This window comes from Pyrus communis, chromosome 15, assembly GCF_963583255.1.
Source record: "Pyrus communis chromosome 15, drPyrComm1.1, whole genome shotgun sequence".
NCBI classification, from domain to species: Eukaryota; Viridiplantae; Streptophyta; class Magnoliopsida; order Rosales; family Rosaceae; genus Pyrus; species Pyrus communis.
In genome coordinates, this window is record NC_084817.1 from 16399489 (window position 1) to 16406988 (window position 7500).

The 7500-nt window shown below is 40.2% G+C and overlaps 24 non-coding genes across 24 annotated transcripts; all 24 read right to left on the minus strand.

Moving 5' to 3' along the window:
• Positions 1-91: 91 nt before the first annotated feature.
• Positions 92-210, minus strand: LOC137718968 (5S ribosomal RNA). Its single transcript, XR_011066045.1, has one exon. It is a non-coding gene; the product is annotated as a 5S ribosomal RNA (ribosomal RNA).
• Positions 211-386: 176 nt separating this feature from the next.
• LOC137719291 (5S ribosomal RNA) lies at positions 387-505 on the minus strand. Its single transcript, XR_011066348.1, has one exon. It is a non-coding gene; the product is annotated as a 5S ribosomal RNA (ribosomal RNA).
• Positions 506-690: 185 nt separating this feature from the next.
• Positions 691-809, minus strand: LOC137719182 (5S ribosomal RNA). Its single transcript, XR_011066247.1, has one exon. It is a non-coding gene; the product is annotated as a 5S ribosomal RNA (ribosomal RNA).
• A 175-nt stretch (positions 810-984) lies between these two features.
• Positions 985-1103, minus strand: LOC137719262 (5S ribosomal RNA). The gene has a single exon (XR_011066321.1). It is a non-coding gene; the product is annotated as a 5S ribosomal RNA (ribosomal RNA).
• A 175-nt stretch (positions 1104-1278) lies between these two features.
• On the minus strand, positions 1279-1397 carry LOC137719256 (5S ribosomal RNA). The gene has a single exon (XR_011066315.1). It is a non-coding gene; the product is annotated as a 5S ribosomal RNA (ribosomal RNA).
• A 185-nt stretch (positions 1398-1582) lies between these two features.
• LOC137719041 (5S ribosomal RNA) lies at positions 1583-1701 on the minus strand. Its single transcript, XR_011066114.1, has one exon. It is a non-coding gene; the product is annotated as a 5S ribosomal RNA (ribosomal RNA).
• A 173-nt stretch (positions 1702-1874) lies between these two features.
• On the minus strand, positions 1875-1993 carry LOC137719072 (5S ribosomal RNA). The gene has a single exon (XR_011066142.1). It is a non-coding gene; the product is annotated as a 5S ribosomal RNA (ribosomal RNA).
• Positions 1994-2166: 173 nt separating this feature from the next.
• LOC137719263 (5S ribosomal RNA) lies at positions 2167-2285 on the minus strand. Its single transcript, XR_011066322.1, has one exon. It is a non-coding gene; the product is annotated as a 5S ribosomal RNA (ribosomal RNA).
• A 176-nt stretch (positions 2286-2461) lies between these two features.
• LOC137719015 (5S ribosomal RNA) lies at positions 2462-2580 on the minus strand. Its single transcript, XR_011066090.1, has one exon. It is a non-coding gene; the product is annotated as a 5S ribosomal RNA (ribosomal RNA).
• A 175-nt stretch (positions 2581-2755) lies between these two features.
• LOC137719008 (5S ribosomal RNA) lies at positions 2756-2874 on the minus strand. Its single transcript, XR_011066083.1, has one exon. It is a non-coding gene; the product is annotated as a 5S ribosomal RNA (ribosomal RNA).
• Positions 2875-3405: 531 nt separating this feature from the next.
• LOC137719230 (5S ribosomal RNA) lies at positions 3406-3524 on the minus strand. Its single transcript, XR_011066291.1, has one exon. It is a non-coding gene; the product is annotated as a 5S ribosomal RNA (ribosomal RNA).
• A 173-nt stretch (positions 3525-3697) lies between these two features.
• Positions 3698-3816, minus strand: LOC137719073 (5S ribosomal RNA). Its single transcript, XR_011066143.1, has one exon. It is a non-coding gene; the product is annotated as a 5S ribosomal RNA (ribosomal RNA).
• A 175-nt stretch (positions 3817-3991) lies between these two features.
• LOC137719265 (5S ribosomal RNA) lies at positions 3992-4110 on the minus strand. Its single transcript, XR_011066324.1, has one exon. It is a non-coding gene; the product is annotated as a 5S ribosomal RNA (ribosomal RNA).
• Positions 4111-4286: 176 nt separating this feature from the next.
• On the minus strand, positions 4287-4405 carry LOC137719197 (5S ribosomal RNA). Its single transcript, XR_011066261.1, has one exon. It is a non-coding gene; the product is annotated as a 5S ribosomal RNA (ribosomal RNA).
• Positions 4406-4580: 175 nt separating this feature from the next.
• On the minus strand, positions 4581-4699 carry LOC137719087 (5S ribosomal RNA). The gene has a single exon (XR_011066157.1). It is a non-coding gene; the product is annotated as a 5S ribosomal RNA (ribosomal RNA).
• Positions 4700-4874: 175 nt separating this feature from the next.
• Positions 4875-4993, minus strand: LOC137718969 (5S ribosomal RNA). Its single transcript, XR_011066046.1, has one exon. It is a non-coding gene; the product is annotated as a 5S ribosomal RNA (ribosomal RNA).
• A 174-nt stretch (positions 4994-5167) lies between these two features.
• LOC137718970 (5S ribosomal RNA) lies at positions 5168-5286 on the minus strand. The gene has a single exon (XR_011066047.1). It is a non-coding gene; the product is annotated as a 5S ribosomal RNA (ribosomal RNA).
• Positions 5287-5475: 189 nt separating this feature from the next.
• On the minus strand, positions 5476-5594 carry LOC137719103 (5S ribosomal RNA). The gene has a single exon (XR_011066172.1). It is a non-coding gene; the product is annotated as a 5S ribosomal RNA (ribosomal RNA).
• Positions 5595-5780: 186 nt separating this feature from the next.
• LOC137719019 (5S ribosomal RNA) lies at positions 5781-5899 on the minus strand. Its single transcript, XR_011066094.1, has one exon. It is a non-coding gene; the product is annotated as a 5S ribosomal RNA (ribosomal RNA).
• A 186-nt stretch (positions 5900-6085) lies between these two features.
• Positions 6086-6204, minus strand: LOC137719032 (5S ribosomal RNA). The gene has a single exon (XR_011066106.1). It is a non-coding gene; the product is annotated as a 5S ribosomal RNA (ribosomal RNA).
• A 185-nt stretch (positions 6205-6389) lies between these two features.
• On the minus strand, positions 6390-6508 carry LOC137719021 (5S ribosomal RNA). Its single transcript, XR_011066095.1, has one exon. It is a non-coding gene; the product is annotated as a 5S ribosomal RNA (ribosomal RNA).
• A 186-nt stretch (positions 6509-6694) lies between these two features.
• On the minus strand, positions 6695-6813 carry LOC137719084 (5S ribosomal RNA). The gene has a single exon (XR_011066154.1). It is a non-coding gene; the product is annotated as a 5S ribosomal RNA (ribosomal RNA).
• Positions 6814-6988: 175 nt separating this feature from the next.
• LOC137719254 (5S ribosomal RNA) lies at positions 6989-7107 on the minus strand. The gene has a single exon (XR_011066313.1). It is a non-coding gene; the product is annotated as a 5S ribosomal RNA (ribosomal RNA).
• Positions 7108-7292: 185 nt separating this feature from the next.
• Positions 7293-7411, minus strand: LOC137718971 (5S ribosomal RNA). Its single transcript, XR_011066048.1, has one exon. It is a non-coding gene; the product is annotated as a 5S ribosomal RNA (ribosomal RNA).
• Positions 7412-7500: the final 89 nt, after the last annotated feature.

Genomic DNA, 7500 nt, shown 5'->3' on the forward strand with positions numbered 1-7500 from the left:
ACCACTCTATTTCTTTCATCTCCCAAGCACGACGTTCGGTTATATACGACGCGCTTCCCTAAAAAAAAAAAAAAGAAAAAAAAAAGATTGGGGGATGCAACACGAGGACTTCCCAGGAGGTCACCCATCCTAGTACTACTCTCGCCCAAACTCGCTTAACTTCGGAGTTCTGATGGGATCCGGTGCATGTGAGTTGGTATGATCGCATCCGTTAGTCTACGACTTGTAATTCTATTTAACCATTTCTTTGCCGTTTGCACGAATTTCAAAAAAAAAAACAAATAAAATTACTACTACCACTCTATTTCTTTCATCTCCCAAGCACGACGTTCGGTTATATACGACGCGCTTCCCCCAAAAAAAAAAAAAGAAAAAAAAAAGATTGGGGGATGCAACATGAGGACTTCCCAGGAGGTCACCCATCCTAGTACTACTCTCGCCCAAGCTCGCTTAACTTCGGAGTTCTGATGGGATCCGGTGCATGTGAGTTGGTATGATCGCATCCGTTAGTCAACGACTTGTAATTCTATTTAACCATTTCTTTGCCGTTTGCACGAATTTCAAAAAAAAAACAAATAAAATTACTACTACCACTCTATTTCTTTCATCTCCCAAGCACGACGTTCGGTTATATACGACGCGCTTCCCCCAAAAAAAAAAAAGAAAAAAAAAAGAAAAAAAAAAGATTGGGGGATGCAACACGAGGACTTCCCAGGAGGTCACCCGTCCTAGTACTACTCTCGCCCAAACTCGCTTAACTTCGGAGTTCTGATGGGATCCGGTGCATGTGAGTTGGTATGATCGCATCCGTTAGTCTACGACTTGTAATTCTATTTAACCATTTCTTTGCCGTTTGCACGAATTTCAAAAAAAAAACAAATAAAATTACTACTACCACTCTATTTCTTTCATCTCCCAAGCACGACGTTCGGTTATATACGACGCGCTTCCCCAAAAAAAAAAAAAAGAAAAAAAAAAGATTGGGGGATGCAACACGAGGACTTCCCAGGAGGTCACCCATCCTAGTACTACTCTCGCCCAAACTCGCTTAACTTCGGAGTTCTGATGGGATACGGTGCATGTGAGTTGGTATGATCGCATCCGTTAGTCTACGACTTGTAATTCTATTTAACCATTTCTTTGCCGTTTGCACGAATTTCAAAAAAAAAACAAACAAAATTACTACTACCACTCTATTTCTTTCATCTCCCAAGCACGACGTTCGGTTATATACGACGCGCTTCCCCAAAAAAAAAAAAAAGAAAAAAAAAAGATTGGGGGATGCAACACGAGGGCTTCCCAGGAGGTCACCCATCCTAGTACTACTCTCGCCCAAACTTGCTTAACTTCGGAGTTCTTATGGGATCCGGTGCATGTGAGTTGGTATGATCGCATCCGTTAGTCTACGACTTGTAATTCTATTTAACCATTTCTTTGCCGTTTGCACGAATTTCAAAAAAAAAACAAATAAAATTACTACTACCACTCTATTTCTTTCATCTCCCAAGCACGACGTTCGGTTATATACGACGCGCTTCCCCCAAAAAAAAAAAAGAAAAAAAAAAGAAAAAAAAAAGATTGGGGGATGCAACACGAGGACTTCCCAGGAGGTCACCCATCCTAGTACTACTCTCGCCCAAACTCGCTTAACTTCGGAGTTCTAATGGGATCCGGTGCATGTGAGTTGGTATGATCGCATCCGTTAGTCGACGACTTGTAATTCTATTTAACCATTTCTTTGCCGTTTGCACGAATTTCAAAAAAAAACAAATAAAATTACTACTACCACTCTATTTCTTTCATCTCCCAAGCACGACGTTCGGTTATATACGACGCGCTTCCCCAAAAAAAAAAAAAGAAAAAAAAAAGATTGGGGGATGCAACACGAGGACTTCCCAGGAGGTCACCCATCCTAGTACTACTCTCGCCCAAACTCGCTTAACTTCGGAGTTCTGATGAGATCCGGTGCATGTGAGTTGGTATGATCGCATCCGTTAGTCTACGACTTGTAATTCTATTTAACCATTTCTTTGCCGTTTGCACGAATTTCAAAAAAAAAACAAATAAAATTACTACTACCACTCTATTTCTTTCATCTCCCAAGCACGACGTTCGGTTATATACGACGCGCTTCCCCAAAAAAAAAAAAAAAAAAAAAAAAATTGGGGGATGCAACACGAGGACTTCCCAGGAGGTCACCCATCCTAGTACTACTCTCGCCCAAACTCGCTTAACTTCGGAGTTCTGATGGGATACGGTGCATGTGAGTTGGTATGATCGCATCCGTTAGTCTACGACTTGTAATTCTATTTAACCATTTCTTTGCCGTTTGCACGAATTTCAAAAAAAAAACAAATAAAATTACTACTACCACTCTATTTCTTTCATCTCCCAAGCACAACGTTCGGTTATATACGACGCGCTTCCCCAAAAAAAAAAAAAAAGAAAAAAAAAAGATTGGGGGATGCAACACGAGGGCTTCCCAGGAGGTCACCCATCCTAGTACTACTCTCGCCCAAACTCGCTTAACTTCGGAGTTCTGATGGGATCCGGTGCATGTGAGTTGGTATGATCGCATCCGTTAGTCTACGACTTGTAATTCTATTTAACCATTTCTTTGCCGTTTGCACGAATTTCAAAAAAAAAAACAAATAAAATTACTACTACCACTCTATTTCTTTCATCTCCCAAGCACGACGTTCGGTTATATACGACGCGCTTCCCGAAAAAAAAAAAAAGAAAAAAAAAAGATTGGGGGATGCAACACGAGGGCTTCCCAGGAGGTCACCCATCCTAGTACTACTCTCGCCCAAACTCACTTAACTTCGGAGTTCTGATGGGATCCGGTGCATGTGAGTTGGTATGATCGCATCCGTTAGTCTACGACTTGTAATTCTATTTAACCATTTCTTTGCCGTTTGCACGAATTTCAAAAAAAAAACAAATAAAATTACTACTACCACTCTATTTCTTTCATCTCCCAAGCACGACGTTCGGTTATATACGACGCGCTTCCCCAAAAAAAAAAAAAAGAAAAAAAAAAGAAAAAACAAAAAGTCTACGACTTGTAATTCTATTTAACCATTTCTTTGCCGTTTGCACGAATTTCAAAAAAAAAACAAATAAAATTACTACTACCACTCTATTTCTTTCATCTCCCAAGCACGACGTTCGGTTATATACGACGCGCTTCCCCAAAAAAAAAAAAAAGAAAAAAAAAAGAAAAAACAAAAAGTCTACGACTTGTAATTCTATTTAACCATTTCTTTGCCGTTTGCACGAATTTCAAAAAAAAAACAAATAAAATTACTACTACCACTCTATTTCTTTCATCTCCCAAGCACGACGTTCGGTTATATACGACGCGCTTCCCCAAAAAAAAAAAAAAGAAAAAAAAAAGATTGGGGGATGCAACACGAGGGCTTCCCAGGAGGTCACCCATCCTAGTACTACTCTCGCCCAAACTCGCTTAACTTCGGAGTTCTAATGGGATCCGATGCATGTGAGTTGGTATGATCGCATCCGTTAGTCGACGACTTGTAATTCTTTTTAACCATTTCTTTGCCGTTTGCACGAATTTCAAAAAAAAACAAATAAAATTACTACTACCACTCTATTTCTTTCATCTCCCAAGCACGACGTTCGGTTATATACGACGCGCTTCCCCAAAAAAAAAAAAAGAAAAAAAAAAGATTGGGGGATGCAACACGAGGACTTCCCAGGAGGTCACCCATCCTAGTACTACTCTCGCCCAAACTCGCTTAACTTCGGAGTTCTGATGAGATCCGGTGCATGTGAGTTGGTATGATCGCATCCGTTAGTCTACGACTTGTAATTCTATTTAACCATTTCTTTGCCGTTTGCACGAATTTCAAAAAAAAAACAAATAAAATTACTACTACCACTCTATTTCTTTCATCTCCCAAGCACGACGTTCGGTTATATACGACGCGCTTCCCCAAAAAAAAAAAAAAGAAAAAAAAAAGATTGGGGGATGCAACACGAGGACTTCCCAGGAGGTCACCCATCCTAGTACTACTCTCGCCCAAACTCGCTTAACTTCGGAGTTCTGATGGGATACGGTGCATGTGAGTTGGTATGATCGCATCCGTTAGTCTACGACTTGTAATTCTATTTAACCATTTCTTTGCCGTTTGCACGAATTTAAAAAAAAAAACAAATAAAATTACTACTACCACTCTATTTCTTTCATCTCCCAAGCACGACGTTCGGTTATATACGACGCGCTTCCCCAAAAAAAAAAAAAAAGAAAAAAAAAAGATTGGGGGATGCAACACGAGGGCTTCCCAGGAGGTCACCCATCCTAATACTACTCTCGCCCAAACTCGCTTAACTTCGGAGTTCTGATGGGATCCGGTGCATGTGAGTTGGTATGATCGCATCCGTTAGTCTACGACTTGTAATTCTATTTAACCATTTCTTTGCCGTTTGCACGAATTTCAAAAAAAAAACAAATAAAATTACTACTACCACTCTATTTCTTTCATCTCCCAAGCACGACGTTCGGTTATATACGATGCGCTTCCCCAAAAAAAAAAAAAAGAAAAAAAAAAGATTGGGGGATGCAACACGAGGGCTTCCCAGGAGGTCACCTATCCTAGTACTACTCTCGCCCAAACTCACTTAACTTCGGAGTTCTGATGGGATCCGGTGCATGTGAGTTGGTATGATCGCATCCGTTAGTCTACGACTTGTAATTCTATTTAACCATTTCTTTGCCGTTTGCACGAATTTCAAAAAAAAAACAAATAAAATTACTACTACCACTCTATTTCTTTCATCTCCCAAGCACGACGTTCGGTTATATACGACGCGCTTCCCCAAAAAAAAAAAAAAGAAAAAAAAAAGATTGGGGGATGCAACACGAGGACTTCCCAGGAGGTCACCCATCCTAGTACTACTCTCGCCCAAACTCGCTTAACTTCGGAGTTCTGATGGGATCCGGTGCATGTGAGTTGGTATGATCGCATCCGTTAGTCTACGACTTGTAATTCTATTTAACCATTTCTTTGCCGTTTGCACGAATTTCAAAAAAAAAACAAATAAAATTACTACTACCACTCTATTTCTTTCATCTCCCAAGCACGACGTTCGGTTATATACGACGCGCTTCCCCAAAAAAAAAAAAAGAAAAAAAAAAGATTGGGGGATGCAACACGAGGACTTCCCAGGAGGTCACCCATCCTAGTACTACTCTCGCCCAAACTCGCTTAACTTCGGAGTTCTGATGGGATCCGGTGCATGTGAGTTGGTATGATCGCATCCGTTAGTCTACGACTTGTAATTCTATTTAACCATTTCTTTGCCGTTTGCACGAATTTCAAAAAAAAAAACAAATGAAATTACTACTACCACTCTATTTCTTTCATCTCCCAAGCCCGACGTTCGGTTATATACGACGCGCTTCCCCAAAAAAAAAAAAAAAAAAAAAAAAAAAGAAAAAAAAAAGATTGGGGTATGCAACACGAGGACTTCCCAGGAGGTCACCCATCCTAGTACTACTCTCGCCCAAACTCGCTTAACTTCGGAGTTCTGATGGGATCCGGTGCATGTGAGTTGGTATGATCGCATCCGTTAGTCTACGACTTGTAATTCTATTTAACCATTTCTTTGCCGTTTGCACGAATTTCAAAAAAAAAACAAATAAAATTACTACTACCACTCTATTTCTTTCATCTCCCAAACACGACGTTCGGTTATATACGACGCGCTTCCCCAAAAAAAAAAAAACAAAAAAAAAAAGAAAAAAAAAAGATTGGGGGATGCAACACGAGGACTTCCCAGGAGGTCACCCATCCTGGTACTACTCTCGCCCAAACTCGCTTAACTTCGGAGTTCTGATGGGATCCGGTGCATGTGAGTTGGTATGATCGCATCCGTTAGTCTACGACTTGTAATTCTATTTAACCATTTCTTTGCCGTTTGCACGAATTTCAAAAAAAAAAACAAATGAAATTACTACTACCACTCTATTTCTTTCATCTCTCAAGCCCGACGTTCGGTTATATACGACGCGCTTCCCCAAAAAAAAAAAAAAAAAAAAAAAAGAAAAAAAAAAGATTGGGGGATGCAACACGAGGACTTCCCAGGAGGTCACCCATCCTAGTACTACTCTCGCCCAGACTCGCTTAACTTCGGAGTTCTGATGGGATCCGGTGCATGTGAGTTGGTATGATCGCATCCGTTAGTCTACGACTTGTAATTCTATTTAACCATTTCTTTGCCGTTTGCACGAATTTCAAAAAAAAAACAAATAAAATTACTACTACCACTCTATTTCTTTCATCTCCCAAACACGACGTTCGGTTATATACGACGCGCTTCCCCAAAAAAAAAAAACAAAAAAAAAAAGAAAAAAAAAAGATTGGGGGATGCAACACGAGGACTTCCCAGGAGGTCACCCATCCTGGTACTACTCTCGCCCAAACTCGCTTAACTTCGGAGTTCTGATGGGATCCGGTGCATGTGAGTTGGTATGATCGCATCCGTTAGTCTACGACTTGTAATTCTATTTAACCATTTCTTTGCCGTTTGCACGAATTTCAAAAAAAAAACAAATAAAATTACTACTACCACTCTATTTCTTTCATCTCCCAAGCACGACGTTCGGTTATATACGACGCGCTTCCCCAAAAAAAAAAAAAAGAAAAAAAAAAGAAAAAAAAAAGTTTGGGGGATGCAACACGAGGACTTCACAGGAGGTCACCCATCCTAGTACTACTCTCGCCCAAACTCGCTTAACTTCGGAGTTCTGATGGGATCCGGTGCATGTGAGTTGGTATGATCGCATCCGTTAGTCTACGACTTGTAATTCTATTTAACCATTTCTTTGCCGTTTGCACGAATTTCAAAAAAAAAACAAATAAAATTACTACTACCACTCTATTTCTTTCATCTCCCAAGCACGACGTTCGGTTATATACGACGCGCTTCCCCAAAAAAAAAAAAAAGAAAAAAAAAAGATTGGGGGATGCAACACGAGGGCTTCCCAGGAGGTCACCCATCCTAGTACTACTCTCGCCCAAACTCGCTTAACTTCGGATATCTGATGGGATCCGGTGCATGTGAGTTGGTATGATCGCATCCGTTAGTCTACGACTTGTAATTCTATTTAACCATTTCTTTGCCGTTTGCACGAATTTCAAAAAAAAAACAAATAAAATTACTACTACCACTCTATTTCTTTCATCTCCCAAGCACGACGTTCGGTTATATACGACGCGCTTCCCCAAAAAAAAAAAAACAAAAAAAAAAGAAAAAAAAAAGATTGGGGGATGCAACACGAGGACTTCCCAGGAGGTCACCCATCCTAGTACTACTCTCGCCCAAACTCGCTTAACTTCGGAGTTCTGATGGGATCCGGTGCATGTGAGTTGGTATGATCGCATCCGTTAGTCTACGACTTGTAATTCTATTTAACCATTTCTTTGCCGTTTGCACGAATTTCAAAAAAAAATAAAATAAAATTACTACTACCAC